Genomic DNA, 8,249 nt, shown 5'->3' with positions numbered 1-8,249 from the left:
CTCAAGAAGGATGCTCAGCTTTCTGGAAGGAGGTACCATTCATGCAGGGCTCAGGGGAAGATGATGCCTTTAGTTTTAGGGATGTTGAACTTGAGGAATCTTAGGGACACTCCTGTGGGGTGTCACGTTGGCACTTGAGGATCTGAAGTTGGACTGTGATATAGAATCGAGGGCCACTGGCATGGAGCTGGGAACGGATGCTCCAGGAGATTGCCTGAGGGCGGAGGCCACAAGGAACAAGAAGAAGGGGCTGAGAAGGGGCAGTCAGAGAGGAGTGAGGAGCTCGGCTCAGCAGCTCGTGGAAGCCGGGATGTAGGAAAGCGTGACGAGATCTGCGAGGGGTCACAGGAGCTCAGCCCTGAAAGGGGCTCTGGGACTTCACAACCGGGGCCATGGTAGGCCTGGTGAGGTCAGGGTCGTGGCGTGGCAGGGAGATCCCAGAGGAAGTGGACCAGCCGTGGGGATAAGTATTTCAAGTAGGGAGGTGAGGGAGAGGAGAGGAGAGAGAAGGAGGCTGTGAGGTGCTGTGCACCCAACTGAAGATTATAACTTTTAATAGGCTTCATTCATTCATTCATTCTACTGGTATTTACTGGGTGCTCACTGTGTGTCATAGCTGTTTGAGGTCCTGGGGACACTTTGCTAAACAAGGTGGGTCAGTCCCTGTCATCATGGAGCATAAAATCCAGAGGGTGCTAGAGGAGAAATCTTCGTTTTGAACAGTTTTATTGAGGTCTAATTTACACACCATAAACACACTCTTTTTTTTTTTTTTTTTGCGGTACGCGGGCCTCTCACTGTTGTGGCCTCTCCCGTTGCGGAGCACAGGCTCCGGACGCGCAGGCTTAGCGGCCATGGCTCACGGGCCCAGCCGCTCCGCGGCATGTGGGATCCTCCCGGACCGGGGCACGAACCCACGTCCCCTGCATCGGCAGGCGGACTCTCAACCACTGCGCCACCAGGGAAGCCCCTGTCTCTTAAATTTTAAAGCATAAGTCAGATCATATCTGAGACTTAACGCCCACCAAGAAAACTTCCCTTGTAATTTAGGATAAACTCAAGCTCCAGCCTCATCTCCCCACCGCCCACTCTCCCGTCTGCCCTTGCTCCTTTTGCTGGAGCCACAGAGGCCTCTGAGGGTGCCACGCTCACCACTGCCTCAGGGCCTTTGCACTGGCCTCTACGTGGAATTCTCTTCCCCTTGATCTCTGTGGGGCCGGCTCCATCTCTTCATTTAGGGCACCTTCTCAGAGAAGCTTTCCTGATCATCCTTCCAGCCAAAGTATCTTATCATCTTCTGTGGCTTTCTTCAAAGCATTGATCACTATCTGAAGTTATCTTAGGTATTTACCTGCTTTTCTACTTTCTCCCCCACAAAACCATCAGCTCCGTGAGGGCAGCACAACCTCTGCTTGACCCGATCCAGAGTATGGCACGCACTTGATGGATGACAGTTGAATGACTGACTGAAGGAGTCTAAGGTGCCTGCTCATTTGCGATGGCCCTCGCCCTCACCTGTGTGGCTCCTGCTGCCCCAGGGTCACTGCCACGCACCCCCAGGCTGAGGTAGGGAAGAACTGGGCGGGCTGGAATTTGTCCTGCGTGGCTGGGGCCCTCAGTGGTCACTGTGTGAAGCACTTCTGGACAGAGTTAGAGCAGCAGACGCTGGCGGCAGTGACAAGCCAGAGCAAGATCAAACAGTGTGTGAGGGGCTTCCCTGGTGGCGCAGTGGTTGAGAGTCCGCCTGCCGATGCAGGGGACATGGGTTCGTGCCCCGGTCTGGGAAGATCCCACATGCCGTGGAGCGGCTGGGCCCGTGAGCCATGGCCGCTGAGCCTGCGCATCCGGAGCCTGTGCTCCGCAACGGGAGAGGCCACAACAGTGAGAGGCCCGCGTACCGCAAAAGAAAAAAAAGGGGGGCAAACAGTATGTGAGGAATTGTTTAAAATTGGAAGAAATTTAGTCTCAAGAAGAGAAGATTTAGGGGTGACACAAAATATTGAAGGGCCGGGAGTTCCCTGGTGGTCCAGTGGTTAGGACTCATGCTTTCACTGCAGTGGCCCAGGTTGAATCCCTGGTTAGGGAACTAAGATCCCACAAGCCGTGCGGCATGGCTAAAAATAAAAATTTTTTTAAATTGAAGGGCTATTAGGTGAAGAGGAATCATATGTAGTCAGGGTGTTTCAGAAGGCAGACCCAGGAGCAGGGGGCAGAAGTGGGGCAGTAGGTGTTGGTTTGGTGTAAGGGGGCCCTTTCTTGGTAGCATTGCTCAGGTGCAGAATGGGTCATCTTATGAGCCTCGCATCTCAGGGAGGGTACCACTCCCAGGGGTGCGGTAGAGGGCATCCATCATGGGTAAGACTGGCACAGGTGGCTGGTAGGGCCTCTCTGCCTCTGAGCCTCTAGCAGTTCCCTGAGCTGAAGGCATGTGCTGTCCCAATGTTCAGAGGTGACCTAGAACTTTCATCTGGGGCTTAAGGGGAAGAGTCATTTCAGGGCATGGGGAGGAAAGAGAGCAGCTTGCCTGTGCCAGCCCAGCACCGCTGGCGGGGAGAGGACGGGCCAAGTTCTAGGGCCCTGCGAGCAAATTTTCTGTTCACTTGCTGATTTGTGGAGTATCCCTCTCCCCCTCTGCCCCAGGGGATTTGCCCCACAAGGACAGGGACTTGTCATCTCATTCACCACAGCACTCAGAACAGTGGCCAGTGGATAGTAGGTGCTCAATAAATCTCTGATTTCAAAGCCTGACTCTGGAATCTGAGTCCCGGGAGAACCCTCGTCCACTGACTGTCTGTGTGGGTCCACACCATCACATCTCTGAGTCTGTTTCCTTGTCTCCAAAGTGTGCATGATGACATGAGGGTGATTGCCATCCTTACCTGCCCGCTGGGAAGAGGCAGTGGCCGAGCTTGTGCACCTGAGTCTGGGCTGCCCTGGTTGCTGTCCTGCTATTTTTATTTATTTTTATTTTTAAAATATATTAACTTTATTTGGCCGCACCGTGCAGCATGCAGGATCTTAGTTCCCCGACCAGGGATCGAACCCATGTCCCCTGCATTGGGGAGCATGCAGTCTTAACCACTGGACCGCCAGGGAAGTCCTGCTGTCCTGCTATTTTTAGCAGCAATGATCACAAAGCTTTGTTGTGGGGCTGCCTTCTCTATTCCCACTGTCCCCTGGGCAGCAGTCTCCAGGTCCCACCAGCTGGCTTGCGGAGGAGAGCAGCCCAGCTGGGGAGTGGGAACGTGTGCAAGTGTCAGGGGAGGGGGAACTGGCAGAGCCCTGGGCTGGGTGAGGGTTGAGTCACAGCCATAAAAACTGGGGTGGGGTGGGGGTCATGGTTACATTACACTCACTTCCTGCCCAGAGGGTGCTGTGTCCCACGCCTCCAGGCGAGTGAGCCCAAACAGAAAGGCTTTGAGAAAGCAAGGAAACAGGAGGACAAATGGAAAATTTTAGTGAACTGGCAGCCCAGGAATCCCTTCAGCTTGGGAGCATTCTTGGAGCCTCAGCTCCCATACCTGGAAAGGCCTGTCATTTGGCCTGGAGCAAGTTTCCTACTTACAGGTACGGCGGAACCTCCAGGCATCCCGCTTCCCAGCCATTCATGCCCCATGCCCACCTCACAGTCCTGCTGTTCCCACAACCTGGCATCCTCCCCTCCCCTCCCCTCCCCCTTCTGCTGAAATCCTGCCCATTCCTGAGGCCCAGTTAAACGACCACATCCTTGAGTCTCTAAACCATCTTCTGACCCAGCACCTGCCACTCTCCTCTGCCTGCCCTTGACTTTTCAGTTCCACACAAGTGAACTCACTCTCACCTCTCACCTCTCTCTCCTCCCACTAAATCATCCTCACCTTTCCCCCCAGCTTGAGTACCGTTCTGGTGGCCTCAAACATTTTCATATAACTCCACCCATATTTATCCAAATTTCTCATAGGTGCTTTTTCTGATCTCACAGTTCTATGACACAAAAGCCTGTAAATACAAAGCTGAAAAAAAATATCACCATTCCTTGGTATTTACCTAAATGAGAACTTATGTTCTCAACACAAAAACCTGCTCAAGAATGTTTATAGCAGTTCTATGCATAATTGCCCAAACTTGGAAGCCACAAAGATGTCCTTCAGTGGCTGAATGGATAAATAAACTGTGGTACATTCTGGCAATGGAATATTATCAGAGATAAAAAGAAATGAGCTATCAAGCCACAGTAAGATGTGGAGGAAACTTATACGCATATTGCTAAGTAGAGAAGCCACTCCGAAAATGTAACAGACTGTATGACTCCAGCTCTATGACATTCTGGAAAAGGCAAAACTATGGAAAGGGTAAAAGGCAGTGGTTGCCAGGGGTTGGGGTGGGGAGAGGGATGAACTGGTGGAGCATGGGGGGATTTCAGGGCAATGGAACTATTCTGTCTGATATAATAAGGATGGACACATGTCACTATGCATTGGTCAAAGTCCAAAGAATGTGCAGCACAAAACATGAAGCCTAAAGCAAACTCTGAACTTTAGTGAATGATAGTGTATTAATATTGGTTCCTCAATTATAACAAATGCACCACACTAATATGGACATAAATAATAGGGGAAACTATTGTGTGTGGGGGGGTGTGGGTAGGTGGGAACTCTGTACTTTCTAATCAGTTTTTCTGTAAACTGAGGGCACATTAGCAGGTGAGCGGGGGACAGCAGAGCAAGGAAGTGGGAGAGGGCGCAGAGACCACAGAGTAAGTGCCTGGAAACAGTGCCCGACATCGGGCCAGGCTCCAAGGCCAGTGCTCAGGGAGGCCCCCAGGCCAGGGGACACTGACGAGTGACAGGGCCTCTGCTCTCCCCGTGCCCTCTCTACTGGGAGACTCAGCGTGGTGTGGGGTAGTGCAAAGGGTATGGCTTTGGAGCCAGACAAGAGCCTATGACCTTGGACAAATCACTTTACCCCTCCGAGCCTCAGTTTCCCCAAGTGCAAAAAGGACTTGTCGTGAGGAAGCAGGAGTTCTCTTGTATAAAGCACCATCCTGGGGCCTGTCGCCATGGAAGGGGGTCATTTTGGTGGTGAATGTGATTGTTATTGGGGCCTGGAAGAAGCCAGGGCCAGTTCAGCCCCTTGGGCCCTCCGTGGACACCCAGCAGGTGATCTGTCCCAGTAGGTGCAGGGTGAAGGCTGCCTGAACGAGGGAGTAGCGGCAGTCTCCCAGGCCTGGTCCCCGGGAGGCCCTGGCTCGGGGAGCCCACTGTCTGGGCGCCCAACAAGAAGGCTGTGAGCTGCAATGAAGCCAGGCCGGGCTTGACGGGCTGGCTTTCCCCAGAGTCCACATGATACTCCCATCAGCCTCAAATATTGCATGGGCCGAAATCTGAAACCCAAGCCACGGGCTAGAACCAGTTGCACAGAGAACAGAGTTGTCACAACAGGAAGGGCGTGTCTGAGCCTGCTGGAGGGACAGCAGGAAGCAGCCTCGGCCCTTCGCCCCCCAGCCCCCCGGGAGCTGCCAGGACCCAGACGCCCAGGGGATAGCTCCCGGGAGCGTGCCCTCGGCTGGCCGCCCCTGCCCTTGGTCTCAAACCATAAGGAGGGATGTTTGACTACAGCCTTGAGGAATCTTCCTGTGCTTCACCTCGGGCTGACTGACACCCCCCCGCCCCGCCCCTCACTGCTCCCATTACCTGCCCCTCAGACCCGTCCTTCCAAGTCCTGCCCTGTGAATCTTCCAGAATCTACTCAAACTCTGCTTTTCTCAGGGGCCCTCCGGGACCCCGTCCCCAGAGCACTGCTTGGGCCCCTCAGCATCACTGCTCACAGCCACCTCCTCTGGCCCCCGCCAGCATTACTTGCTGGAAAATGGGGAATGAGTGGTTTTCATTCATGCCCAGCTCGATACCCGGCGTCACATGTCTGCTGTGTTGGAGGGAAAGGGGGGATTGCTGTGGGGAAGTAAGGAACACAGGAGAAGCAGCCAGGAGACCCCGGTTTGCGAGGGTCTCTGGCCCTGTTGGCTGGAGAACCTCTGGTAACTCGCCTGACTTCCCTGGACTTCCACTTCCTCAACTTAGGAGCAGGGATGGACTCACCTGGTCATCCTTTGGGGTCTCTGGCCTTGATGTTCTGTGGCCCCCAAACAGCCTCCTCCACCAATCTCTCCCACCCACCCCACCCCCTGCCCAATACTGCATTCCAATGTGAAATGTCGCCCCTCTGCCTGTTACCCTGCTGACCCCCCATTCTGAACTGCTGTCCATCATTCATGCTCCTGGAGAAGAAAAGGAATAGTCCTTCGTCACACACACTTCTGAGCACCCGCCACACGGCATACACAGCTCCAGTTCAGATGGTTCAAAACCATCCGTGACCTACCCTGGCAGGCTCTGGTGTGGCTCTACCATCTGCTGCCCGGACCCAGAGAGAGGAGGAAGTGGGTGACCATGGGCAGTCCACAGGGCACAGGAATTTCTTGAGCTCAATGTGGAGTTGGCCTCCCCAATCCCCTGCCCACAGTGGGGCTGTCTGGATTGGAGGGTGGTTTCTGACGGATCTCAGACTTGGTCGGAGGCTCCCACAGAGGGAGAAGGGTGCACAGGGAGACCAGGCGGGGGCAGGAACTGGGCCTGGGAAGAACAGAGGGCTGCGGGAGTGGAAACACAGGCAGCAGGGTGGGGCAGCCGGTGATCTGGAGGGATGGCGCCCACATTCCTTCGTGGAAGATGATGCCAGTGAATCTGGCACTCACTTGGGCTGGAAGTCCACCTTCCCCGGGCCATGCCCACTTTGGGGAGCGGCACCCCGTGGCTCTGCTTCTTGTGGGGCAGGGGGTGCAGGAGAGGGAGAGGGTGCTGCCACGTCCCCTGGGCCCTGCCAGGCCCCTCCCCTGCCTGCTCTCCCCTTTACAGATGAGGAGGTGCTCCCCGCTCCACCTCCGCACTAAGCGGCATGTGGGATTTAGTTCCCCCACCGGGGATCAAACCCCTGCCCCCTTCAGTGGAAGCACAGAGTCTTTTTTTTTTTTTTTAATTATTATTTATTTACTTGGTTGCACCGGGTCTTAGTTGTGGCAGGTGGGCTCCTTAGTTGTGGCATTCATGTGGGATCTAGTTCCCTGACCAGGGATCGAACCCGGGCCACCAGGGAAGTCCCAAGGAGGCGCCTGATGGTTTGGGCCGATACCCACATCAGCATCAGTCGGGCGAGCGCCTGCTGTGCGCTGGGCACCAGGCAAAGTCCTTTTCATCCATTAGCATGTTTAGTTCCTCCACCCTCCCAGGCTGGGGTGGTGGTGGTGGTGAGCCGCTGTTCCCCTGTCCAGTTGAGCACATTGAGGCTGGGAAGCGAGGTGACATGTCCAAACCTGTAAACCGAAAACTGCTCTGCAAAAACAAAAACAAAGCAAAAAAAGAACAAGGAACCCCTGAGCCTTTGCCTGAGTCCTAAGTTTCCCTCATTGTTGGCAGGAGGGAAAATTCTTTTTCACAAAAGATAAAACTGGGCCTGTGGCCCTCAGGCCTCTCCTCCTTTCCTCTGACACCAGGAAGCGACCAGGACCCAATTAAATATTTAACCAGCGTTGGGGTGGAAGTCTGACCTCCGGCGCTGCTTCTTGTACTACTGCCGTGACAGTAACATGGAGACACATACAATCCCGTGCCCTGGCTGAGGAGGGGTCCCAAGTCCCACCCACCTGGAGGTGCCCACGCCCACCCCAGGTGAGATGTGGACGCCCCCAGGGCAGAGCCCCTGTCCAGCGTTCACAGATGGTGATTCAACAAGTCGGGCACGGACACACGGATGAAGGTCACTCCTGGTCAGAGAACCTTTGGTAATAGCTGGTCTGGGGGCGAAGAGCAGTCCTTGAGGGCTCCCCACTGTCTCCAGCTGTGGTTTCAAAACCTCTTTATGTTTTTAATTGTGGGAGTCTTTCCATGACATCCTACATGTAATCAGTAGCAGCATTTTATTGGTGTCCATTTATTTTATAATGTAAGTATTGGTGTACAACTTCTTTTAAAAGTTCAATTTCATAACATTTACATATTTGTTATAAAATGAACCAATAATAAGAGCAATGTTACTTTTTTGATGAATATACAGTTTGAGATCTTTTTGTTTCGGTTTTGTTTTTATAGATTTTTTTCATTTATTTATTTTTTGGCTGCGTTGGGTCTTTGTTGCTGTGCACGGGCTTTCTCTAGTTGCAGCGAGCAGGGGCTACTCTTCATTGCGATGTGCGGGCTTCTCATTGCGGTGGTTTC

This window comes from Grampus griseus (genome assembly GCF_964374135.1).
Source record: "Grampus griseus genome assembly, chromosome: 11".
Classification (NCBI taxonomy): Eukaryota; Metazoa; Chordata; class Mammalia; order Artiodactyla; family Delphinidae; genus Grampus; species Grampus griseus.
Note: the sequence above shows the minus strand (reverse complement) of the source record.